At 50.4% G+C, this 27,747-nt stretch overlaps 1 protein-coding gene across 1 annotated transcript in view; it reads left to right on the plus strand.

Annotated features, from left to right (window-relative positions):
• Positions 1-27,747, plus strand: part of DPP6 (dipeptidyl peptidase like 6) — a 510,008-nt gene that overhangs the window by 20,653 nt on the left and 461,608 nt on the right. The gene's annotated exons all lie outside the window — the stretch shown is intronic.

The raw sequence follows: 27,747 nt of genomic DNA on the forward strand, positions 1-27,747 counted from the left end.
GACGCTCTAACATCGGCTCCCGGTGCTGGCCGCTCACAGGTCCCTTGTGAGGAGGCGGTCCCTTCCCCACCTGTCCCAGTGCCCCCGTGCTTGTCCATTGCGCTCCGAGTAGTCCAGCTGTGGGGACCTTCTCCTCGGCAGCGTCCTCGCCACCTTTCCCCCATGGGCACACAGCTTCGTTCTGGCCATCTGGCTGCTTGTTTTTCCTCTTGACTTTTTTTTTTTTTGAGAGAGATTTTTGCTACAGGGCCTGGGTGCTCTCTGGAGAGAGACAGAGAGACAGAAAGTGAGAAATCACCCTCCGGAGGGATGGCCAGGCTGCAGTCTCTTCTCCTGTTTCTCTCCAGGGATCTTGGCCACACATGCACGCACACAACCCCAGTATGTGTTTGAAGCCGCTGGGTCCAGGACACGAACCGTGGTCGACCATGCGGGAGTCCCACAATGTGACCATTACACCATCTGCTGGTCCCCCTCTTGACTTCTTGTTGACCCACATCAACCACAAGTACCCTGTTTGGTCCTGTTGGCTTTGTTTTCTTTAGGAAGTGGCAATTTAGATGGTGTTTTCATGATTTCTCAAGAACTGCGCCGAGATAGTCAGCATTCCATAAACATTACTAATAATCAGAAAGAAGGCACATTCTCCATCAGACGCATACCCCTAAATGCTTAGACCAAGGGCACATTTTGAATGGATTTAAATAACAAATATAAATCATGCCTCTCTGTAACTGAGTATCTTACCTGTTTGGAGGTTTTTATTGTCAGGAACTACCAAATAACAGGCATGCATCATTTTAATTGAACCTTTAGCCTGACACTTTTATTGGAAAAAAAATAGATTTCAAGTAATTTTTCACATCTAAAGCCTGCATGGATCCTGCGCTTTGTTGGTGAAGGCGGTCTCAGGTATGGATGGCCTGATTTCCATGCTCCACAGAAAAATGAGACCTCGCTATCTCGCATCCTTGATGTGTGGCAGGAACTGATCAATCGGCCTCTGAAGACCTAGCGTGAAAGGACTAGGGGGAATGGAACAAACTGAGTCATGTCCACATGGCCAGGTCATCTAAGCACACGTGACCCCTGCCTGAGGTCTGTGACAGAGGAGTCTCGGGTTCCGTCCTGGTGGTGTCACCTATGGATCAAGTCCTATCCAGAAACAGGACGTGGTGATATCTGCGGTGGGTCTGAATTTATGTAGACTAGTTATTAACCTTTTAAGTCAGTCCAGGGGAGTAACAGCCAGAGCTCAAAAATTACATTTGGCCAAGCAAGAATACAGATACGATTGAGCCGTGATCTTAAAGCCATGAGATGAGAGGTTTGAAAACTCTACCCGAGGGGCCGGCAGGTGGCGAGGTAGTTCGGGCGCTGGACTACCACATGGCCAATCATGGTTCGAGTCCTGAATCTGGAGGATATCCATCTTCTCAGAGATGGCTATCTCTAGAGGAAGATTTTATTTATTTTCAAGATTCTAGACAAGGGATCATAGGTAGCCAGAACAAATGGAATCAGACGATGTTAGAATTATGAGGATAGAAAGCAGCGTTAAGTGCCTTACAGGTAAAGTGATCATCTATCCCAGCTTTCTTAGGACAGTCCTGGTTTACACCACCTGTCCTGACTTGAATTTGAGTACCCTTCCCCTCTGTCCTCACAGCATCTGGCCAGATCGTCACATGGTCAGCATACATATTGACGAAGAATTAGTGTCTTACTATGCCACAGACAGGGAGGGGGATTAAGGACATACCAGTTCAAGGCCCTCTTTCTTACACCATAATCCAGTATCAATATCTATATCCAATTCTGCTTTTATTTGAGGAATGTCATGGACCCCACTTCTTAGAAGAAAAACAAAAGCAAGAAAAACAACAAAACTTGACTCCTCCTCTTGTCAAATTTTCTTTCAAAGGTAGGGCAGAATTCAGAACTTGAAAACGTCATTGCCTGTACTAACACCCACCCACGTGGTGGGGAGTGGGAAGAAAGCACAGGACAAGGTGGGAATGAAAGGCCTGGTATGGATCTTTGTCCTCTGCTATGAGTCTGCCACTTAACTGTCACCATTCACACCTGGTATGTGATTTGGTTTGCCAGGATAGCAAAGAAAAGCCATAGCTATCATGATCATTTGCCGGAGAAATCTCATTTGCCTAGGCTGTTGCATTTCTAGTCTGCTGTCAATAGAAACATGCGTTAGTGTGATTCCCAGCACTCCAGCGCGTTTGCTGTAACAGGAGGGCCGCTGGACCTGGCTTCCTGGGGCTGTCTGATGGAGGTGCTAGTTATCTGGTCACTGGGACACTTGTCGCCAGGTCCCTGAGCTCAAGCAGGTTATGGGCTCAGAACCAGAGCACCAATTACCAGAGGCTACAAGAGAAGGAAAATTGCTTCCTCAGACCCAAGTCTCTTTGGCTGCACCCAGAATGGTCTATACGCTCCAGGCTAGACAGCGGTCTACTTCTCTCAGAATGCTCTATATGCTTTGGGTTAGACAGCGGTCTGCGGGGACAGGCATGACTTTGGTGGGGGTGATCTAGAGATACAGTCCCTTACACGAGATGATGAGAGGGAAGAACAAGGAAAAGGTTCATGAGAACCGAGATCTGGGATCATCATGAAGTTATGTCCCAGGGTGGAAGTGAACTTTTCCTGTTATTTCTGGGCATTGCAGTGTTCCTGGTCACTAGAGGAATGTGCACTAAAGTGGGTTTTTGAAGATGGATTGAAGATGTCTATGTCAAGGGGGGTAGAATGGGAGAGAAATGGGAAGAGGGAAGAGGGAAGAGGGGAGCAATTAATTTTGTGTAGATGTGTGTCTGAAAAGACTCTGCTTATCTGCCTGGTATGGTCCAGTCAGCAGTGGAAGGTGGGGAGTCCCATTGATTTGGGGTTATTATCAGGAGCCATAAATGCTAATGCAGAAAGGAGACGTAGCCATCCTGAAGTTCATTCTGAAATGAGAAAAAGTCAGGCTCCCGGGAATGAAAGGTTACTTGCCTCCTTAGTCTATGTGCTGTTGAGAGGCAGGACACAGGTTCAGGACACTTAACATATTGCTGTCATCAGCCCTGTTCTTTGAGAGAGCAGAAGGACATCACACTTCAACCAAGACACAGTGTGATCAGGCCAAACCCACAGCCCCAGGGAGGAAGGGGGCATCCCGTGGACCTCGACAAGATCTCCACTCACCCATGGGTTACTTTCTTCCTAATTCTCATCAGCCAAGGTTGGATAGAAACATTGAAAATAGTTATTTCAGGTTAGAGGGTTGCATGGTGGTTAAGGTAGCTAGATCCCATGTGGCCAACTACATGGTTCAAGTCCCAGACCTGAAAGATTGAAGACATGCCTGGCACAAGTGTATGCATGCCCAAAAGCCTGAGAAGAGTGTAGGGGGAGGGATTGTGGTATGGCCACCCCCCCATTGGCATGCTTTCTCACTTCCTCTCTCTGTCTCTCTCTTTTGAGTGCACATACCCTGTAGTAATTCTTTTAAGAAAGAAAAGAAATATGTCTAAATGTGGATAGCCCTGTAAATAGTATCTTCCATTTTTCTAACATTACTACAGTTTTTTCCTATAACAATTTTGAAAGAGAAGTGGAGACCACTGGCTTTACCCGAGCTCCTCTTATGGAGGTATTTATTGGTAGGCCACTGATGTTCTGAGTTTCTGCATTAAAGCATTAAAGCTCTGGTGTACATGTTGTTTTATTTCTCGTCTCCATAAACCATTACTATACCCCCAAATTTCTATTTTCTAGACTAGTGCGGTTCAACAGAACTTTCTGTACTTGCTCTGTGCCTGCACTGACCTATATGGGGTGGGAGCCACTAGTTACATATTGCGTTTAGGATCTTTTGTTTTGTTTTTAGTTTTGCCACAGAGCATGTGCACTCGAGAGACAGAGAGGGAGAGAGTTAGGGAAACCGAGAAAGCACCCGTCAGGGGAAATGGTCACGCTGCAATCCCTTCTCCATCTCTCCTTTCAGGATTCTGGGCATGCACACACACATACCTGGCATGTGTATCAAGAACTAGAACCTCAAGGTCAGCCATGTGGGATCCAGCTGCCTTAAGCATTGTGCCGTGAGCCGACCCCACCATTAGATCTTAAAATGTGGCTACTATGACTGAGAAATGAAAATGTCATTTAATTTAGTTCTAATTAATTAAAATTGAAATGAGAGAGCCGCAAATGGCTAGTGGCTTTCATTTTGGAAAGCTCAGTTCTGGACACTGGTATTGGGTGAAAAAATGGTGAGTCATGATTTCTGAGTACAGGCCACTCACAGCCTAGAGTGGTGAGGGGCGGGAGGCAGGTAGACCAGTGGTTTCACCAGAGCAGGGGAACCGTCAGGGTACACGTCAGCATCAGGTCCTAGGAGGGCACAGGATACAGTGGGCCTAAGTCTTCCTTGGGGTAGGTGTGCTCACACACGCACGCACACACCTACACCCCTCTGGGCTGGCAGCCTGGCAGAAGACCCGGAAGGAAGTTACCCTGTGCTGCTCTTCCGTATCAGGCCATAGGCCTTAGACAGTCAGCCTACCTTTCTGGACTTCAGTCTCCTCTTTTGAGAGTGACTTGCCACCTCAGGCACAGACAGGCGATGCAGTCTGTGACCCCTCTCCTCCAGCCATAGCCGGCGTGAGCCGTGTCACAGGCATGACAGGTGGCATGTGCACGCCCTAGCTCCTGTCATGGCCTTCCTTCAGGACAGTCTCATGCTCTAGGTGCCTGTATTGTCCCCGTTTTCTTTGCTCCCATCTCAGATCAACGGCTGCTCTAGGAAGCCTGTACAAAGGCTGCGTAGTATTTGGAACCGGCAGGCAGGGCTTCTGTTCTGGAGAGTCATCCAACTCTCATTACTTCGGTTGGCGGTGTGCTCTGTACTTAGGGTGGTCTGCGTGGCTCTTGTGAGAGGAATGTAAGATTTATTTTTCTCCATGACCTACCTGCTGGCAAGGTGAAGGGGTCTCTGGCGAGCCCTGAGAGATCGCACTCGAGCCCGGCTAATAGGCAGATGGAGAACTGGTAGACCAGAAGACTCTGAGAAAAGCGAGAACTCACCTTTGTAAATGAACCTCTGGGGCTTTTGAATTCATGGCCTTTGATTTCTCACTGCATCCAGAATGGTCACACTCATCTGTAGGGGAGCTAATTTTACAAGGAATGGAACAGGAGGGAGTTGCTTTTGGATCAGGAAGATCCAGCTTTGGAAGATACCCACAGGGGAATAGCCATCAATTTGCCATGTGTGTGTGTTTTACCAATCTCCAGCACACCCAGAGTGCTTTGTACCTGCCACCGCTCAAAGTGGACAGGGTGTCACACCTCTCTGCTCATTAGCTCAGCGTATGTGGTTAAATACAGCGATCCGGTGTGAAAGTAATAGGCTGCCCAAGAATAGAGCCACCTCTTCAGGCCCATAGGAACAGGCTCTTTGAAGTCCTAAAATACAATTACACTATACATGTGTCTAGCAAATTCCAGGATTTAAAAACTAAGGTGTGCCTAAGTACCCACACGTGGCATCTGCGTTTACTTGGGAATGGGCTCTTTTTATCATTCCTGTTTTCACCAATTACGTGTGATGGGGCCTGTGTCCAAGAATCACAGAAAGTAGCTAATGAGAGAATCTAAACTGTGTGTTCATTCTGTTCGAACCTAGTGTTTTGAATCTTTAATATGCAACAGATCACCTGGAGGCTGCCCAGTGCAGATTGGTTCAGTGGGTCTGGCGTGGATCCCAAGATCCCGTGTTCCCAACATGCTCTGGTGAGGTGTGGTTGCTGCCATCTGTCAGTCTCGCCTTGTGTGTGTGTGCCCACGGTGAGGAAATGGCCCGAATGCCAGCATGAGTGTCTAACAGGGGCCTCGTAGAACTTGAAGCTCACGGACCAGGGGAGTATGCAAAATAAGGAGGTGTGATTGCATGTTCCTGGATCCACAGGGGAATAGCGTGTGACATTGGGAATTCTGAGTCGTTTCCTACAGAGAAGTAAATGGAGTCTTCAGTGTCAAGTCCGCCCTAGGAGTAATTTGTTTTTCTCAAATACCTTTTTGAGAATGCACGTTTGGCCCTTTCCAGCTCTGTGTGCCTTCAGAGTGTCGCTGACAGCACTTTGGCAACGCCATAATTGGAAGAGGAGAGCTTGCCTTGGAAGCACAATGCTTCCCTGGGTCCTGGTGCCAGAGGACCGCAGGCACTGGGGCTGGCCGTGTCCTGGGGACAGCTGCCCTCCTCCTGCGGGAGGAGCTGCCTGGCAGCCAACCCTGTGATGGGCGCTCTTGCCGCCAGCCCGTCTCGTTAGAGGACACAGCTCTGTGCTTTCATGTGACGATTGCAGATGTTCCCTTTTGGCTGTTTTAATAGTTCTGCTTCAAGCATATTTGCTTTTCCTTCTTTTTTAGTGTCTTTGAGGAAAATCTCTCTAATGCTATGTAACCCAGTTTGGGAGAAAAATGACGTGTTTGTAAGGAAATATGCATAGTTCTCAAATGGTTGCTTTTTTTTTAATTGAATGCTATTGGGCTTTGATGTTAGATTTCCCACAGTCTTTAATGTGAAAGGCAAGCACGTTCATTTTCTGTGAGTTGCCAGAAAATGAAACCTCTGAGCAGGCCCTGCCTCTATAGCAACATAATGGCAGTTACTGGGCTAGGCTTCTGTGCTAACTCTGAACAGCTGGTCGTGGAGATTAACGCCTTCCACGGCTCGAAGCCCAACTCTCGTGCTGCGTGTAGACGGTTTAAAGCGTTGGTTTCACTCTGACAACTTTTGGGATATTGGTTGCCAAGAAGACGGGGCAGTCGGCTGGGCTCTGTGGCACCCGGAGCACTGCGCAACGCCAGCTTTCTCTTGTCAGACACACCAGGGACAGGGAGATCGCGTACGTCATTGGGACGTTGCAGTCAGGGAGACAGCCTTCCTCATTCCATTCAAGAACCTGGGACCCGAACAGCCTTCAGTTCAGTGCCGACCATCTATCCAATATCTGACTTCCCGTCACGGCTAAGCTCAGCCTTCAGAATTACATTCTGCTTTGCCATCATTTCTTTATTATTATTATTTATGATTTATTTTTTCTTCATTCAGTTTCTTTTTCTACATTCAATCTCTGTATATCTTTACAGCATACAAAATGAATTTTCCCAGCATGAATACACTGTGTATTAGTCCAGTCGAAGGCATTACCATTACTATACACATTGTCATCAACAGATCATTTTCCACTTATGTGTGCATTAAATGTTGTGCTTCTGGGACCAGCAGTTGGCGTAGTGGCTATGTCGCTGAACTCCCATGTAGTCGACCGCGGTTTGAGTCCAGGCGTAAACCTCATGCTGGGCGTGTGTGTGTGTGCCCAAGATCCTGAGAGGAGAATGGAAGAGAAGGGATTGCGGCATGGCCATCCCTCGAGGAGGTGATTTCTTGCTTTCTGTCTCTCTGTCTCTCTCTGTCTTTCTGGCAAGCACATGCGCCCTATAGCAAGAAAAAAAAATAAAAATAAATAAAAATAAAAATAAGCCAACAACAACAAAAAAAACCTCTCCAACAACAGCAAAATGTTGTGCTTCTCTTATTCCCCTTGATTCCCTCCCTCCCATTTATAAGCCACCTTTGAATGCTCACAATAACAGACAAGACCTGGTCAGAAAAGGAAGTACCCACATTCAAATTCATTAGCATCAGGGGACCAGCAGTTAGCGTAATGGCTATGTCGCTGGACTCCCACGTAGTCGACCTCAGTTCTAGTCTCAGACCCAGTGGCTTAAAACACGCCAGGCACGTGTGCGTGCGTGCCCAAGATCCCGAGAGGAGAATGGAGGAGAAGGGATTGTGGTGTGGCCATCCCCCCTGGGGGGTGATTTCTCGCTTTCTGTCTCTCTGTCTCTCTCTCTGTCTATCTGGCGAGTGCATGGGCCCTATAGCAAAAACCTATTTAAAAAAATCCATTAGCATCAGCAGATGCAGTTATACTGCATCCCAGAATCATATTTGTAGCTGAATAGTATAATGTGAAATGCTTATAGTGAGGAAGAGTGATTCCAGCTTTGTCTTCCTGGGCTGTGCTCGCTGGAGTTGCTATGGTCAGGGTGTGTTATCAGCACTTCATTTTCAAAGAGAAATTTCATATGGACGTACTGAATCTGTGTGGAGTTTTATTTTGTCATTTGTTAAAATAAATAAATAAATACAACCCACAGTAAAAATGAGAGAGAACCCTTACCAGAGATTCTCTTTGGACCAACAACTTGTCCTGACCACCAGGTATTCTGACCCCTTTGCAGGGACGTTTCCCTCGGCTCACATCTTCCAGTTGGGAATTTGGAGGGAAGTGGTAGGAGACAAAATGAAAAGGACAGGTGATGTCGACCTTGACGGTAACTCAGTCACCTGCTCCTGCCCAATGTTTTACTGCAACACGCACACCTACTTCCGGCCTGTCACGTTCGGAAGTCTGTGGGCCCACTCTAAGGCTCCCTAATGTGTTAGAAAGACCCACAGAATTCAGGAAGCCTCACACTCATGGGTATGGTTTATCACAGTGAGCAGAGACAGATTAAAATGAGCCGAGAGAAAAGGATCCAGGAGAGGGCCAGGTACCTGGCTCGTGGCTGTCCTCTGCAGTTGAAGGGGGACAGCAGGACCCTCTCCAGCAGCAGGGTGTGCCAGTGCACACGAGCATCCCGAGCTTCAGTGTGCAGAGTGCTTATTGGGGCGGGAGCATGTCGGCAGTCGAACACCCACCTGGCTGGCCTCTATCTTCTGCCCCTCCAGAGGTCAAGCTGACGTTATGTGGACCCTGCCCTAAACCATAGTGTTAGCGTGGATTATGTGGTGTGACCGCAGGCCCCCAGGTAGACAAAAACGCTTGGGGCAGAGTATTCTCAGTGTTGAGCGGTTACCCCCCGGAGCTGACTACAAAGGCCAGACCTCTCTGTGGGCAAGGTTGATCGTGCACACTGATCAGCTATGCACGGGCAGGTGGCAAGTGAGCTGGGCATTGTGAACAAGTTAGAGAAGAAGAAACGTCAGCGCCTAGACCATCATCTAATCAATTCCCACTTCACAATGCGTGGAAAACGAAGCTCACTGTGTTTTTGTTGTCTCTCAAGGTTTTTGCCATAGGGTGTGTGTACTCGCCAGAGAGACCCAGAGAGAAACAGTGAGCGGGAAAGTGAGAACCCCCCCCCCCCCGGGGGGATAGCCATGCTGCAGTCCCTCCTCCATTCTCCTCCTGGGATTTGGGCATGCATGCACACACGCCCAGCATGAGTTCCAAGCTATCAGGTTTGGGAATCAAACCACAGTTGGCCATGTAGGAGTTCAGCGCCTCAACCACAACTCCACCTGCTGGCTCTGAAGCTCACTGTCTTTAACTGGGTGTGTTAGTTACATGCTCACTTTAGAGCAGCCCCAGTTAGTGCTGGATAGAAAATGGAGCAATGCCTTTTCAGATTACTTAGAGATAAATCAAAATGCCATCAAAATAACCCACACACAAATATAATATTTAAAAAAAAACACGCAAAGATTATATACATGCAATTTCACTTTGCCCCTCCCCTTCATTTGGTAGTCACAAAAATGTTGAATGATTGTGCTTGGTCTGTGATAAAGGCTTTCTTTTTGAGCTTACTTTTCAGGGCATCTATCGTCTCATTTCCATAGTTGCTAATTAGCTAAGGAGCTCAACCTATTTTCTTTAAACCTGAAATAAAATATTAAAGAATGTGAGCAGTCTTTTTTTTTTTTTTATAATCTCCTCACAACACTTTCTTCTGTAATATGAGATCATCATGAGATTCAGTGTCCTCAAATAAGTCAAATAGAATCTACCCAGAACCTAGCTACACACAAATAGGTCTCTTGCTCACTAAGTTAAAATTGAGATTGCATTAATTAGCAATTCCCATTCTACTTACTAAAGCTTGGGACATAATCTAAACTGTGACAAAATCTTAAATGTAAGCAAGTGTACTTACCATGATATATGATATGTGCTTGACAGGCCTAAATGTTTAAGGGCCAGCTATGGTAGGCCAGCCCGTGGTGCAGTGCTGAAGGCAGCTGGGCCCTCACGGCTGACAGCATGGTTCAGGTCCTGAATCTGGTGGCTTGAAAAATATGCCGAGTACGTGTGCGTGCAAAGACTCAGAGATGGGTAAAAGGGGGGTAGCATATGCTATGCAGCCGTGGGAAAGTATGTCCACAGAAAAGCACTTACGGATCTATGGAAGTGCCCCTACTACATTAAGGACATACTACAAACAAAATAGAAAAACAGCACTGTGGCAGTTGTGTATATGTGAACCAGGCTAATATTAACATTAAAAACAAATTGTTTCTAAATCTGGTAGGATTAGGTTTGTAGTGTGAAACTGAGAAGGGAAGAAAGTTGAAAATTGTTATCAGTTCCCTAAGGTTCCCAACTCCTTTATTGCTACCTGCACCATGGAGCGGGGGACAGGGAGTTTGTGGCAGGAGGGGACGCCTTTGCCACTTTTTCTGTGCTGGCCAAAGGCTGGAAATACAGGCTGGCCCTGGAGCTGAGTAGGTCTGAGGCAAATGGAGTTTCTTGGAGAGTCCAAAATGAGGAGTCCAACAGCTGGAGGAGCAGGAAGATGTGACAGCAGAGCAAGTGAGAAAATGCCCGTGGACGTGGAGAGGACAACCAGGGCAAGTTCCTGGGAATCTGAGAGCTAAACATTTTCAGATGGAGGCTGCTTGAAAATAAATGTGAAGTTCACATTCTCGGGAAAAACCCCTGTAAGTCTTGAGCCTTCAGTAGAATGTACAATGGACCCATTATCCTCGTGCGAGTGATTGCGGGGCAGTCAGAGAACAAGGTGGGCCGCTCTGCAGCTTTGTGGTTAAGGAAACTGAGTCCATATGGCCAACCCTATGGCTCGAGTCCCGGACCTGGTGGCTTCGGAAACATTCTGGGCACGTGTGTGCCATGGCAGAAATGGAGACGGGACTGTGGCGTGACCAGGCCCCATGGGGAGCGCTTCCTCTTCTCCCTCCCCTCTCTCTCTGGAAAGTACAGCTTCTGACAAATTTAAAATTACACACACAAAGAAAGAGAAAGAGAGAGAGAACTCCCAGGACCTGGGCAGTGGCAGGAGAAATGCGAGTTCTGCCACGCTGAGCCACGCAGAGCTTGAGTTCATGTCCAGAGACCTCCCTCAGCACGCCAGCCAGGCCTGTGTGAGCCCGTGACCCAGGGCTGGTGAGGCTGGGGTTTGATCCCACATGGAAGGCCTGGTTGGGAGCTCCTGACTCTCTCTGCGAGGCTAGGGTTCGATCCCACATGAAAGGCCTGGTTGGGAGCTCCTGACTCTCTCTGTCTCTCTGTCTCTCTGACCCATGAAAGAAAGAAATCTAAAAATACAAAGTGGAGAAAGAGCAAAACTCCATGTCAGGTTTGAGGAGTGGGAACCTCAGTTCCTGGAATTCTAGCGATGTTAAGCGTTCAGCCAGAGTGGGACCGCCAAACCAGGTGACCAGGCTAACTGGGGGCCTGTGTGTTTCAGAAATGCGAGTAGGCAGGGCAAGCTTCCCACAGCCAGCTGGGGGCAGATTCGGCCATTCCCAAGGTAACAAGTTAGCACAGTACACACGGACTCCCAGAAGACTCACTGGGATACATGCCCGTTTAGTTAGCTTTTGTCCCTAAGTGTTCAAATTAATGCTATTCATTTAGTTATTTTCGACTGTACTTTTCATTCCTTTCCAAATAGTTCAGAGTAACTCAAGGGACGGGCGGTGGGCAACTAAGTTGGGACTGGGCAACTAAGAGCTATTTCCCAAGGTTCCTGAGAGCTTCTGACTAGAAACTGATTTCTGCGGACTACTGCTGTATTTATAAACTTGGGTAGAACTTTGACAGGAAGAGTTTCGAGTTAACAGTCAACACAGAAACATGTAACTCGCCTCAATGCCGAGATCATCCCCAGTTATTCGGGGGTGAAGGGGAAGACCACCAGGGACCAGATGGGTGTGGCAGTGGAGGAGAGCCACATGGGGTTTTGATGGTCAGAAGGGACCTGGGGGGCCATGACTGAAACACAGGCAGCGTCAGGAGGTGAGGTGGTGGCGGGGGGATGACAGACCCTGCCCACCCTGTCTGATGGACGGACAGGAAAGCAGCTTCTGTTTTGTCTTAATTTGTTCTAAGGTGCATGTGCTCACCAGAGAGATGGGGCATGGGATTAGGAACCCCCCAGGAGGGATGGCCACGCCACATCCCTTCTCCCCCTCTGGAGTTTGGACACTCACACATGGGTGTTGGCATGTTCTCCGAGGTGCTGGGTCTAAGACTCGAACTGTGCAGTAGGCCATGTGGGACCCAGCTGCCCTAACCACCGCACCGCTGGCCCAAAAGCAGATGCCAGAAGCCAGCTGGAAACAGTGACCGAAGTGGGGAGAGGCCACCTCTTGCTTCTTAGTGGGTGTCCACGAGTTGACTGGCAGTGGGGCCAGAGCAGCCGGGCAGACAGCCGGGGAGGCAGTAAAGGCCGTGTGCCCTCCATCTGTCCCCCAGCTCAGCGGTGGGAAGATCATGCCCGACGTCCGATGTACCGTTGTCCTCATTGCAGAGGTGACCTAACTCTCATGGGGCATTGTAGGGGAGCGGCCATCAGTGATGTCAGACTGAGTCTGAGATGCTGGGTGTCCTGGCCCCACCAGGGAGGCAGGTAGGACCCTGGTCTGTGCAGATCACCCTGCGGAGCGTTCCCGTCTGCCACATTCCCGACCTCCCCAGGTGTTGCTGTCCTTTTGGAAAGCATGAAATGAACCCGGACACAAGTTTTAATTGCAAGGTTTTCTATAGCATAACGGAGAGGGGAAAAGGGGCCAGTTCTTTAAGGAGAGTGGTTTGTACCCGGAATCTGAGTTTGTGGAAAACATCTTCCGTGTCGGCGTTGACATCCATTACGAAACACACCCCTCCGGTCTCAGAGGCAAATCCTGAAACAGGCCGTGGTCTGTCCGGCACCGTCGTGTCATTTTTGAGTCTCGGTAGAGCGCGGGGCGCCCTCTGTCCCACTCACCCAGGGGGACACAGGCCCCAGTTCTCCCAGACGGGTCCCATCAAGCTGTGCCCAGGAGACGCTCCTATGAGGCCACTGCGGGAGGGGCGAGGGGAGGCCTCTGGGCAAAGACGGACACCCAGAAGCAGCAGTTAGGGCCCTCAGCCAGCAGACATCGGAGGTGGCAGGTGCCCTGGAAGGACTCCGGTCAGGGTCCCTGAGGTGGTACCGTCGAGCGTAGGCCTGCTCTGCGCTCGATGGTCAGGCTGGCCATAGCAGACGGTGACTCCAGGCGGTCCTCCATTGAGCATTTCCCAGTGCCTTCTACTGGGTACTTCCCACATGGTATTGTGCTTAATCCTAGCTGGGATTCAGGCCGGTTCCTTCAGAAGGTGAGAGTCCTCACCAAGATGTCACAGGGAAAGCTGGGTGACAGAGAGGAGTCCTTTCATTTCCCCCGAGGCTCCGTGAGCTGAGTTTCTGCTGGCAGAACTGTCATCTCACACTCGACTTCCACCGCACTGGATGGGATCGTTCTGAGAACCTTCAGGTCCCGGAGGCTCAGGCACGCTATCAGAAAGGCCTCTTCCGAACAGGTGGAGAAGCTGTCCTTGAGAGGCATCCTAATGCCAAGGCAAATACCTGAAGGATAATGAAACTTCGTAACGCATCAAGAAAAGTAAATGATCTCAGAAAAGCGCACAGCTCCTCGTGGTTTGGGGAAATGTGATGCCGGCAATGCCATGGAAGTGGACGTGTCAGGGTGTCCCAGGTGCTAAGGCTGGAGCCGAAGGAAGAGGAGAAGTAGCAATGGCGGCCAGCAGGTGGCATGGTGGTTAAGGTGGCTGGATTCCCATATGGCCAACAGTGGTTTGAGTCCTGCCCAAACCCGGTGGCTTGAAAATCACTCCGGGTCCATGTGTGCGAGTGCCCAAAATCCTGAAAGGAGAACAGAGAAGGGTCTGTGAAGTGGCCGTCCCCTCGGGATGAGTTCTCACTTCCTCTGTCTCTGTTTCTCTCTTCTCCAGTGAGCACATGCCTAATAGAGAAAAACTAAAAAGAAAGAGAGAGAGAGAGAGAAAGAAAGAAGGAAGGAAGGAAGGAAGGAAGGGAGGAAGGGAGAAAAAACCAGTAGCCGTGAACTACGGGGACTCGACGGCTCTCTCAGGGGAGCGCTGCTTTCTGGCCTGTCTCCAGGGGCGCCTTCAGACACGTGCTTGGGTTGTCGTCCTGCCTCATCCATGGACACCTGCAGCCAGACAGGGTGTTCTCAGAGGCCTGGGCCCTTTAAGGAACAGCACGCCCTGTGCCCCGAGGTAAGCTCTCCCAGGAAAGCCTCGCCTCTTCGCCTGTTTCCCCTGGTGCATGACCTGAAGGTAAACATTTGGGGCTCCCTTGCGGGAGGCGCAGGGCCACCCTCACTCTTCCACACTCAGCCCTTTCTCTCGGGCTGAGCGGCCCCACTGCCCTCCAGAGCATAGGTGCCGATTTGTCTCCTGAGCTTGCCAAGCAGCCAGAGTCGCTACGAACCCCCATATTGCTAGACTCGTGGCAGCCTAGATGTGAGCTGGCCCGATTATTTGTTTGCTAGTAAACACAGAGCTTGCTGTTGGGTCGTGGGGCACTGATCTGTGGCGGGGTGGCGGCCGCTGTGACCTGGTAACTGATCTATGAAATGTTCTGCTGCGTTTTTTTCTCTGCACCGTATGAGGCAGCACGTGTGTGCACTGCAGACCAGAGTGGGGAGATGCAGGACGGGCATGGCAGGGGCTCTGAGTGCAGACTGATCGTTATTTATTTATTTATTATTAACTTCATTTACTTATTTATTTTAATTTGACCAGAGAGGGACAGAGGGAACAGGGGAGTGAGAAAGCAAACCGCTAGGCCCAGGACTCGAACCACGGTCTGCTTGTAGGAGTTGAGTGCTCTTAACCCCCACACCACCTGCTGGCCCCAGGCCGATCTGTTTTTGATACAGCGGTTGGCTCCTGGGAAAGTGGAGAGGGCAAGAGCTCTGGCTGCCTGCCTGTCCTGGCGGGGAGGAGGCTCTGCAGCCCTGTGGGAAGATCTGCTGTTTACTAAGGGGCCTCCCCACAGAGCCCAGGTCCCGCAGGTGCCCAGGAAGCGCCTTGCCGCTAGTGGGTGTGTTCCGCATCAGTGTCCATTCGAACTTGGCTGGAAGGTGTCCAGCTCATCTGCCCTTCGGTCCCCATCCAGTGCACGGGGCTTCGACTCGGGTCTTCAACACGGGTCTCAGTTTGTTTCCCATGGCAGTAGCTTAGGAACTTCGCGGCCGGTAAGTTAAAAGAGGAAGCAGTCACAGGTGAAAAGCACGTGGTCCGATTCCTGGGCATGTACCTGTCACTGTGACTGTCACTGCTGTGTAGCTGGAGAGTTCGTGTGATGGGCAGTCGTGAACGCGACCTCGCATGTTCTTTGTGCCATCTTAGTTGATCAGCTGTAGGTTTGGTAGTTAGTGAAGGATACGCCTTGCATTTTAATTCACCTGTCCTTTTGAGTTGAAATGTCTTCACAGGGCATTCCCTATACTTGCGGCTGTTACTTACGTTCACTCAGTGTGTTGCTGAGCACGAGCAGTTCACAATGAAGTAAGCAGAGACTGTCCGAGCCGTGCCAGTCCGCACACCCTCAGACGGCTGTTCAGGTCTCTCGTTCTTTTCCTCCTCTCTGGCCCCAGCTGTGGACACGCTGTCCTTAACCTGCTGCAGGCTGCTGGCCCGCTGGCTGTGGGGAGGAGTCTATTTCCCCTCTTAATGCTGTGCTTTCTACTGTGCTTTTAAACACTGGGAACCTCTCCCACCTTCCTCCCACACTGTCTCCAGATGCATAGTGATCAAATATATTTAAAAACTAATAAAATAAATAAGTAAAAAGATTTTCCAGACAGGAAAACAAATAAATAAATAAGTAAATGATTAAGTAAACACTGGAAACCCAAGCTGCTTGTCATGTGATCTCTTTGGTTAAAGCTGTATCTAAAATATATTTCCTCTGATTTTCTAGGTATCGAGTGGAGAATTATCAGTGACAGCAGCAATGGCTTATGCGTATTTATCATGTAGAAGGTGCCAGTTTCTGTACAAGCGTTCTCATACAGCCTCTCAGTGGACACAGCGGCTCTCAGTCGTAGTTACCCTACCCACTTTACCACTGAGAACAGTGAAGTAAGCGTTTAAATTCGTGCCCTGAGGCTCAGAGTCGGGGTGCATACAGCCCAGGGCCACCTTGAAAGCATGGCTCTGCTCACAATAGCTGTGGATGTGGGTTTCCAAGTTTTTAAAGACCGTTTGTTTGAGACGTCCTTCCTCTACAGGGTTTGGACTTCTTTCCACATATTTAAACGTGTACATTATAGTCTCCTTATAAACACACATAAATTGCATTGTCTAATTAATAAATTCAAGGCTGTTAGCACAGACAGTAGTTTCTAAAGCTGTTTTATTGCTTGTAATAAATCACAAATATTATGCAGTCCAAATTGTAATAAATGAATCTATTCAAAAAAAAAAAGAAGGCAATCTTCAAAAAATTCATGGAAAATGCATATTAAGAAACAACTATTAATGGATTCTAATTTTTTTACATCAAAACAAACTCTTAGTTTAATTCCATTTTCCACAAACTTTGGAAATCTACTCTCATTTATAATAGGTGCTCAGTGACATTTTTAAATATGGGATTGATGGCAAAGATGGCACGGTGCAGAGATCCTAGGCCCCATCGTCCCAGTCACGATGCCGGCACCTGCTCAGGGCGGTTCCTCTGGCCCTGTCCTCCTCGCCTCCGTATGGTGGCCAGGACCCATGCAAAGGAGGGAGGTTAAGACTAAATAAATGCGTCATTCCACTCTTCCTCTTATCCAGGTTTAGATATGAACCCCACCATTCCAGGCACCTCTAACATACTCTGTCATTGATCTAGAGAGAAAAGCCAGAGACACGGGGGACAGGGGAGCCCACTTCAGCATCACGGTCCACCTTCTTGCCTTCCCACCTTTCACCAGAAAAAGTGCAGATGTGAGATTCTGGCTTTTTCCTGGAATCAGATTATGATGGGAAGGGTCTGGTTGTTGAGTTTCTCATCCCATGTGTTTAGCCTTAGGGTGTGTGTGTGTGTGTGTGTCAGTGTGTATGTGTGTGTGTGTGTGTGTCTCTGTGTGTATGTGTCTGTGACTGTATTTGTATATGTGTGTGTGTGTCTGTGTTTGTGTGTGTGCGTGTCTGTCTGTGTGTGTCTGTGTCTAACTTTCTTCCCTTGGTGACATTTGCCTGTGTGTCAGCTCCCGTGTTCCGGGCATTACAGATCTTGCCAGAGTGACTGGTTGCTCCTGGCCGTGCCCTTTAGCAGGACTACACAGGAGCTGTGAACTAAGGGAGCTTTACGTTCAGGCTCCATTCAAGGAAGGGTTTCTGGGACAGCAGGGGTGTGACGGGCGGGGACAGGAGCAGTTCACAAGGAAAGAAGAGCGCGAACTCGAACCTGCACTTGGGCCCCATCAGAATGGGACATCTCGGGTCTGAGAGTCGAGTTGCTTAGGGGCCGTTCTTTCCTTGTGATCAAAGAGCGGAAGGTTGGCACAGGTCCCAGCTAGGAAGGGATGTGTTAGTAGTTGGTTAATCAGTGAGACTGCTCAAGAAGAGACCTCAGGAGGGACGGCTGGAGGGGTCGCAGTGCCAAGACTGTCGAGCTGCAGGAATGATGAGTGGTCAGCAGAGAGTGACAGCTCGGGTTGGCAGCTCCAGGACACCTGAAGGGACTGGACAGTCTGAAGAGATAGGGTGGACAGGAATTCCTCTCAACCAAGGGCCATGTGAGCACTCCGTTGCAGAAGGGGAAGGTGCAGCAGGGGTTCGCCGGGGCTAGAGGGTGCTCCGATGAAGAGACAGGTGTGGCTTTCACACACTCAGGGGTGACAGGGACGCACTCTGCCCACCCTGCTCTCAGTCTGCAGAATGTCGACCAAGCAGGGGTGCAGAGCCACATGAGGGGTCCTCCTGAGGCTTTGCCTTGCCTGCTATGTGGGGTCAAGTGGGCACCAGCCCTTGGTCTGTGCCCAGGGAAGCGACTGCAGGAACAGCTGAGAGTCACCACCTCAAGGACTCTTCCCGGAGGCAAGCTAGTAGCTGCGGTAGTGGCGGGGGCAGGCTGTTGGACAGTCAGCCAGACACTGTCCATGCACTCATGTGGACACCTGCTGGCCTCTGAACCTCTCGTCTTCAACACCCACAAGGCGAATGCTGTGGGAACCCAGAATGAACCAGAATGTGAGAACCCACATGACAGCAGAACTACATTCACCTCTTAAAAGTGGAGGGCCACGTGGCCTGGTGATGTGGACATAGCAAACCAACCAGCACCGAGGCTCCTAGCTACAGTGGGCTGGCACACGGAAGCAATTGACGTCCCATAACTCACTTGGTAAGGAAGCCGTGATAGGGATAGCCAGTGGCATGGTGGTTAAGGCAGCTGGGTCCCACATGGCCAACTATGCAGTTCGAGTCTCAGACTCAGCAGCCGGGGACTGGGCGTGTATGCGTGTGTGCCCAAAATCCCTGAAGGAGGAAAGGAATTCCCCACCCTCCCAATCCTGCAGAGGTGCACAGGCAGCTGTGTGCAGGCACTGAAAGTCACAGCGGACCGTGTCGTGAGTTTGATACGCTGCCATCCTCAGCCAGCTCCAGAACTCCATGACCTCTGCCGTCGGCAGTGTGTGCAGGCCCTAGCTCCTGGGGCAGTGGGCCCGTGCCCCGCGGGGAGGTTAGGCACATACCCTGCCCTGCTTCGCTTCCCTCCCTGGTGCCTTCCTGAGAGCACTGAGACGGGGAGGGGCTGAGACCGAGGGGAGGCAGGTGGGAGAGGGCCTCCTCTGCCTGCGGCCCCGCATGATCCTGTCTTCACCCAGCCGTGGGGACTAAGGCTGTGCTGCTTGGCAGAATTCCATGTGGGAAATTGTTCCCGGTGCGCCTCTGCGTCTGCGTTCTCGCTCCCACCGTTTACCTGGCTCCCAGTAGACTAATGCGTGAAGTTTGTGAATGCCGCGGGTTCATTTCCCACCGGGGAAGGTTTCACACGAGTGCTGCTACCAGCTGTGACAGTGTGATGCGCGGCTAGGCATTGCCGCGGCGCACCGGCGAGATCCGAGTTCAAACCTCGGCTTCCAGGTTTAGAGCTGTGCTCCTTTCTCTGCATCTCCTCTCCCTCATTTGCAGATGAATAATAACCTCAAAAAGTGACTGTGGAGATTAAAGATGAGGACATGCTGAAGGATTTAACCTCTGGAACCAACGGGACATAAGTGAGAAGTCTGAGGCCGGTCAGTCCTCACCCTCACCACCGCCTCCGGTACTGCCTTCAGCAGGCCGGCGCCGGCATTTAATAAAATGCCGTGCCACAGACTGGAAGGCCGAAGCCGCATTTACTTCTCACAGTGCTGAAGGCTGGAGGTCCAAGATCAGGGCGCTACCGAGCCAGTGTCTGGGGAGGCCTGCTCTTGGCTTGCCCAGACAGGAAACAGCCTTGCGTGGTCTCACCTCAGGGCTGCTCCCTCGTGACCCGATTGCGTCAAAGGTCCCACCTCCTCCTACCGTCCCATGAGGGGTGAGCACTTCGCCATGCAATTTGGGGGACACACAGACGTTCGGACCGTACAGTGTCAGGTTGTGTGGTTGGTTTCCCAGCTGCATGCTGATCCTGGGCTCTGTCCCACCTTGTCACTGCTGTGCCCCCCTCGGTCCCTGAGGCTGAGAGCCCAGATGTGCTTGTTGTGGCTGGCTGGGTTTCCATCCGTGGGTTCCCCTGGACGCACCCAGGGAAGCCATCGCCCACCATGCCTCTCCGTGTTTGTGCCTGGATCCGGCCTCTGCCTGTCCTGCCGTCTGTCCTTCTGCCCTCTCACCTGTGGAAGGAGACAGACATTCCGATGCCCAGGCTAGTCCCCCGCTCGCTCTGACTTCATCTCCAGCGTCCCCTTGTTTTTTGCAAAGTACCTTCTAAATGTGAGCAGAACTTCCTGTGAATCATGTACTTTTTAGTTGCAATGTGACCACTCTGACCTGGGGTGCGGAGGGCTGCTGCTTTCATTGTGTGTCAGGATGTGGATCTTCCCAGAGGTATGAAGGCTTCCTCCCCACTTGCTAACACCTTGGGAAACGCGTCCCAGCTAAGAACCAGATTCCACACTCTGCCTGTTTATCAGCCCTGGATTTCAGAATCATGCGATTTCTTGCAAGACCCGTATATTTCCCTTCCTCCCCAAATTGGCTCAAACTCCCAGGACAGAGGAGAGACCACCTGATCATGGTGCACATGTCATAATTATGATACTTCGCCCTTCTTCTCTCACGTGCCCCAGTGTGGACCGCCTTGTCCTGAGGACCGGGCGTGCTGGACAGGGCTCCTGTTAGCTCAGAGCACGGAGGAGCTGTTCCTTGCTGGGGTGCTGAAAGCCCCAGCCAGGGCCTACTCACCTAGTGCAGAACAGCAGGTGTTCTTAGGGACATGGAACAGCAAGGCATGCTGAGTACGGACTCGAGTTTTATGGAACCGAAGTCTACCAATCCCAGGGAACGGTCACTACAGGATGGCCTTCACTCATTGTCCCCTGTAGCTCTTCTCTAGGGATCGGGACAATAAGAATAACATGAGAATCACCCCTTGGGGACCAGCAGGTAGCGTAATGGCTTTGTCACTGGACTCCCGCCTGGCCAGCCGTGGTTTGAGTTCCGGACCCAGAGGCTTGAAAATCACACCAGGCACATGAGCATGCGTGCCTACATCCCGGGAGGAGAATGGAAGAGAAGGGCTTGCAGCATAGCCATGACCCTAGGAGCGATTGATCACTTTCCCTCTCACTGTCTCTCTCTGTTTCTCTCCAGTGAGCACACATTCCCTGTGGCAAAAACCTTAAAAATAATCCTTACGTCAGTCAAGCCATTTAAATTAACAAGTATCTCACACACACGTGCACTCGTATGTTGCTTTATGTCAGACCATTGCATTTGACCAAACCTAATGATTCTGAGTGGTCTTTGTTCTCCTGCGAGGACAAAGGACCTGCTCTGTGAGTCACTTTCTCCTTCCGGTCCTGACCGGAGTTGAGGATACATTCACGGAGACTGGCAACTCTTGGTCCAGCGTCTAAACATGCTGACTGCTGGGTACTAAATGCAAAAGATCTGACTGATATTCCCTAGCCTTGGATGAAACTGTTTGTTTGCAGAGTGATGTTTTAAGCAGAAATTAGTTTTCAGAACATTAAAAGACTCCAGTGATAATATCTGCAAATCCTTTCATATGCATGAAAAATTAGCAACTAAATCTGGCCATTAAAGCATAATCTGTATTTGACCAAAGCATGGTATAAAAATGGAATAAACTGTAATTTATCTCAGCTGACAGCTAATTACCTGGAAGTCTGATTAAAGGGAAAACTAAATTTACTTAATTAGTGTTTTGGTGTTTAGTCTGTATACATGTAAATATGCCTATCTCTTCTTCTACATGAACATTGCTAGAAATAAATTACCATTTTTATTTTGTCCCATTCACATGCTGCCAAACCAAGGCCGGCATTAGAAGAATGGATTTTCCCAACAATGGTAACAGGTGTTTGTGGACTCTCTGCATTAGAGAAGCAGATCGTGCCACGGCAGGGCCAGGGTAATTATGCCTGAGTAGTTTTCTCTTTTCCTGGTGGCTCTTCCTTTCCTGTCCGTCGGAAGAGAGCCAGCCTGGTAGGGAAGCAGCCCTGCCGCTAAGTCCTGGCAAGACGGTGGGCATCTGCATGTGCTTAAGCCCTGTGAGGCAAATGGACTTGGAGAGACTAGAGCTTTTGAAAGCCTCATTCCCCAGTGTGTCAGAAAGGGTTTTCGCTGTGTCGTTTCGCTGGGTCTGAGGAACTCTGTGGGATCGATAGCCCAAGGCAGAGGAGGTTCTCAGAAACTGCCCCAGCTCCACCCAGGCGTTCTCCTGGTGGACATGCTTTAAACAAGACACATGTGCAACACACTTGCAGTCGTGTAAGGGACTCACTTTCCGTCCTCAGTTTCTTAAAGGCAGAGAAGCTTAGCTTAATATTTTTAAGGTGATCTGAAAGTCAAGGGGTGCTATTCTTGAAATAGACAGATTTTCCTTACTTAAAACCCTAAGTGGCAGACCTACAGTTATACGCTTATAAATAATTGGGCTAAAATATGATTTTTAATAAGTATTGCAGGTTTTAATCAAAATCCCCAAAGAAATGAAAACCTTAATTAAATCTGAAACTACTTTCCAGATCTGAGGCTTCTAATGTTATTTTTCATTCTCCACAGATCTTTTATGATTAAAATAAAACATAACTGGCGAAATAGCTAATTATTTAAAGGATAGTATTATAGAAACAAACCCAAAGCACATCAGAACCATTTTAGACTCATGGAGAGAAGAGGAAAGAGACTCACAGGGCAGCCAGCCTCGTTGCGTGAAGACTTTCGGGTCAGGATGTGTTCACTTAATTATTGTCACTCTTCTCATTACAGAATCGTCTGGCATAATTCAAAGTTCTCCAAAATAACTACTTCTGACTATATTTCTAAAAACTGCAGAGTACAGATTTTTAAAAGGGATGCTATTTTTAATGATTTGATAAAGATCAAAATAACCGTTTTGGAAACATTCCTCTTGCCAGCCCCCCAGCCATCCCCACCGCTCTCCTCGGGCTGTTAACTGACTTGTTTTCGGGGACTTCTCCTTGCTTACTTTGGCACTTGACCGGCCCTAAGCTTTCGTGAAGTAGAGGGACCCTGACGGGTCAACAGAGAAGCTCAAATCAGTCTATGAGGCCATGGATAACACAAGTTGGCTGCTCCTGTCCGTGTTTTTCAGGGTTTGGGAAACACGCATTGCCTAGTGACGGCGAGTTGAGTGGTGGCGTTAGGAGTGTTGGCCGTTCCCACCAACCACTCAGCTCAGTGTCAGGGAATATTCCTGTTAATACCGTGTCTTACACTGGCCGGTGGGGGGCACTCAGAGGGGCTCCAGGCAGTAAGTGGAGGCGGCCTCCAGGCCAGTACCTGCGCGATTCGTGGTTTTACGGTTAGTTGGTTTTTGATGTTGGGGTTTTCAGGTGAATACACAGACACTCGACTAACAGACATCCTTTAGCATGGGCTTGGTATGCTAAGCTGTGGTTCTCAGTGCCATGGTAAAAATGGAATTGCCATTACCGATTGGCTCCAAGAGATGGTGGGGAGGACGTGGTTTTAGACAGTGATAAAGTCTCCTAATGTCAGCCATGCCCTGACAGCAGCAGCTACTGTCGGCATGCCCATCCCAACGGACCTCTGTGGGCTGACTCCCGAAGGGCCCCTGCACAGGGTCCTTAAACCACGCGCTGACATAACACATGTTAGTCAAGGTCGGGAATCGCGGCCATGTCTTAGGGAAGCGGGGTGAAGAGCACGTTTTAAGACTTGTTGGTGTGTTTTCACATGATAACTCTGGCCAGGAAGCGGGCTGGGTGGCATTCCTTTCCACGCCACAGCAGGTAACGTCACTCGTCACAAGTAGAGCAGCCCCAGGGCTCCCAGGTCCCACGGCGGAAGGACGGGCAGGCCTGGAGGGGGGTATCTGGGAAGCATGAGCCTGATGGAGGAACCCCGACAAGACAACCAGTGAGGCCACAGGGAAAAGGGACACCCCTCACCTCCCCTGAAGAATTGGGGGTGTGGCCAAGGGGCTGACGGGCTTTTGGTCAGGGGCCAGAAGGTGTGGAATTTTAGGAGGGGGAGAAGGAGGCAGGAAGGGGGCCCACAGCCAGATCTGAGACACTAGAGTGAACTGGGAGACTCTCTGGGACCAGGGAAGGGTGTGGTCTTGGGGCAGGAGCTGTGAGGGGAGGGGCGTGGCCTTGGGCCCTGAGCTGGGGGACCTGGGAGGGGCTTGTCCTTGCACAGGAGCTCTGGGTACTAGAGAGGGGCGTGGCCTGGGGCAGGAGCATGGCTTCCATTCTCAAGCCTGCTGTGCTGGGAAGGTGGGCCTGCTCGCTGGGGGACCAGCTGGGGGACCAGCCCTGTCACAGGCAAGCCCAGCTCTGGAGGAGATTGTGTTTGCTTTAAGGAGCTAAGTCATGTCCCTAGGATTTAAGAGTCCACAGAGGCCACAGCAGCCCTCTCCTGCACAGAGGGAGGAGAGACAACCCTCCTGGCCCAGGCAAGGCCAGGAGGGTGGGTGGGGGCACTATTGGGCACTCCTGGGATACCCCCTGAGCAGGCGCCCTTGATGGGCACAGAGAGGGGTCCAGAAGCTGAAGCCCCACAGGGGAAGCTTACCCCGGTTCCTCTCCCCACCCAGGTCTCTAACTAGGGCAGAGATGGGGAAGAGCTGGTGTGCATCCCAGAGCCCTGGGTGAGGTCGGGAGAGGAAAGTTCTTAGCACGTCTCTCCACACAGAAGCCTGAAGCCTGAGGTTTGGTAGCACCTGGGTGTGAATTCTTATTTAGACAGAGGGCGGGAGACGAGAGGGGGTGCCTCCTTCCACGTCCACCCACCCTCCCTAGGCCTGCCTCACAGGAAGTCCCTCCCGCCTCTCCAGGCCTCCAGGCTGGCAGGCATGCCACACAGGAGGTGGGTGAGCCCTGGCACCTGTGCTCTGAGTTCAGCCAACTTGCAGGTAACCATAGGTGACGGGCCACTCTCCCAGCCCATGGGAAATTAAGTGGGGAAAGGGACAGAAATGTGGCCAGACACAGGCCAAGTGACGCTCTGGGATTTGAACCCAGGCTGGGCTCAGGGCCTGCGTCCACTGCAGAGCACTGTCCTGTCTCAAGCCCAGAGGGCACTGCCCAGCTCCGGTTCACAACGGCCCTGGTCTGGAAAGGTCTGGTTGCAGGCCTGTAAGGAGGTGAGAGTGAGAGGATGGCATCCAACAGGGCACCTGAGTGGCCTGACCATGGGTGCCCCCTGCTCTGGGCCCCTCCCACTTTCCTGCAGAGCCACCTCTGCAGCCTGCCCCGTCAGAGCAGTGGGAGAACACACATTTACAGAGCGCTTGCCATGGGCTCCTGCTGTTTCTCCTTAAGATTTGGATCCACAGGGGGCTAGAAGGTGGTGTAGTGGTTAAGGCGCTGAACTCCCATGTGACCAGCCGTGGTTCAAGTCCCGGACCTGCTTGCGTGAAAATCACTCTGGTTGCATGTGCAAAATCTTGAGAGGAGAATGGAGGAGAAGGGATTGCAGTGTGGCCATCCCCCCCCAGGGGGTAATTTCTCACTTTCTGTCTCTCCAAGATCACATGTGCCCTGTAGCAAAAATCTCTCAAAAAAAAAAAAAAAAAAAAAAAAAAAAAAAAAAAACAAAAAAAACAAAACAACTCACACAAATAGGTAATGGGTGTACTGACAGGAGGTGCTGTTACTTGTTTGCTTTTACCTTTTGGTTGAAGGACCAGGGGACTGGCTTATGTCTGCCCTTTTCACAGATATGAACTCCAGATAGGGCCCACACAATGAGGCGGGCAAGATGCTTGACACCTGCCCCGTGGCCCTGTCCCGGCACCAGCAGCATCCGTGTTCTCCTCCAGCTTCCAATCTGCAGAATCCCAGCCCAGCTCAGACCCGCTGAGTCAGGGCCTGTGTTTAACAGGCCCCCTACCCCCCCACACCCCAACAGGCCCCCTACCCCCACACACCCCCCGCCGCCGTGATCTGTGCACACAGTCCAGCTGGAAAATGCTGTTTAAAGAAGCAGGCCTGGCCTGGGTTCTGGCTACGTCGCATGTTTGGTGAGACTTTTCAGTAAATTCTCTTTTTTCCTTCCTTGTTGAACTGCACTTACGTACTTGTACCAGAAGTTTGGCTAGACTAATACAGGAAGGAGGATACAGTGTGCTCGAGTGAGTGTGCAAGTGTGTCCAGAGCCCGAAAACATGGCCCTCTGCAAACCACTGGGCACAGGAAGGTGAGCCTAGGAGCTCCTCTCCAGATCAGGGCCGGCCATTTCCCTAACTGGGTTAGGAATTCTCCATGACAACTGAGTGACGGGAGCGGGAATTCTGAATGTTTTCCTGTGCTTCCTACTGGCAGGTGGACAGGCCTTTTGATGAGCCCTAGATCTGATTAGCAGGGTCTTTAAGGCAAAAGACAAAAGCATACTAGCCATCGGCCTATTAAAATTGAACTCTGGCCAAACAAGAGAGATGCTTCCCGCTGCAGACCGGCATCAGCCTCCTGCAAGGGGGAGACAGCTCTGACACCACACTGACTCAGGGCCAGGAGGCCTACAGTGAAATTAAGCTGGAGGCCTGTTCCCTTTGTGTGAAATGTGTGAAATGACAGGCCAGTGTCTGTGGTTCACAGAACAAGGGAACCTATCATTGCAAGGCCTATGCAAAGAATCTTTAGAAAGTGCATTTCCTCAGGTTTTCTTTCTTCCTGCCCTGCCCCTGAGCATCCAAGGCAACTTGCTGAGAAGACCGTGAGGGTGTCCTCGACTTGGTAAGCCTGTGGCCTGCACCGGCACAGGGGCATTAGAAGCAGTAATAAGCACGCTGCAGGCCTATGTCCTGCACCCCCGCCCCCCAGCTCCGTGTCCAAGCAGTCCGTAAAGCCACAGTGGGGAACATGTGCCAAGCTCACAGCTGGGGAAGTACCAGGCCCACCTCTTCTGGCTAGCAGCCCCGGAACCTGCCTTCCCAGCTGCCTTCATTCCAGCCACCGAGACACAGGCTTTCAAAAACATAACGCCTTCCCAATCCTTTTTTGCTTTTCATTTCCATGGTTCTCTAATAGTAATGCGAACCAGTGTTTACTGAAGATTGTTGCGTGTCTGTCGACAGGCCTGGTTAGGTGTTTCCTGTGCAGTTTACCGTTTAATAAACACCCTTTGTGGAGGGAGCTATCTCATGCCACTTTCTTGATCAGCTAAGGGGCTGGTCTGTCCTGGTAATGTTGTTCTAGGCCCCGCCCACTGTAAGAACGAATTCCAAGTGACCCCTTTCCAGAATATTCTAAAAATTGGGTCCCTATTTATTCAAGGTGTTTTCAAAAAGTTCAGGGAAAATACATACTATGACAACCTTATGTATAGATTTCATTTTTTCTTTTACACCAAAATAAGCTTATCCTTTAATTCCATTTTCCACAAGCGTTTTGATATCCCCTCATGTTCCCAGATCACGATTCATCGGGGACTCTTCTCCCCACAAAGATAAATGCAGTGTGACATCGCTCGCCCCCATCTGCCTTTACTGGCTTTCACACTCTAGATAAATGCAGTATGCAGGCAGCAGGTGGCGCAGTGGTTAGGGTGCTGGATCCCCACATGGTGTACGGTGCTCGAATTCCAGACCCAATGACTTTAAAATCATGCCAGACGTGTGCATGCAGGCCCCAGATCCTGGGAGAATGGAGGAGGCACTGTGGCGTGGCCGTGATCTCTCGCTTTTTCTCTCTGTCCCTCTCTGTCTCTTTCCAGTGAGCACATGTGCCCTATGGCAAAAAAAAACAAAAAGAAAGAAAGAACATGCAGTACATATTCTTTTGTAGTTAACTGATTCAAAATGATGCCTGTGAAGTCGCTGTGTGCACCTAGCCTGTTGGTTCCTTGTCCTGTGGGTGGGCATTTGTGCTTGCAGATCTGGTCGTCAGGCACCGTGCTGCGAACATCCCTGCATGTTCAGTGAGTA

This window comes from Tupaia chinensis, unplaced genomic scaffold, assembly GCF_000334495.1.
Source record: "Tupaia chinensis unplaced genomic scaffold, TupChi_1.0 Scaffold000110_1, whole genome shotgun sequence".
Lineage (NCBI taxonomy): Eukaryota > Metazoa > Chordata > Mammalia > Scandentia > Tupaiidae > Tupaia > Tupaia belangeri.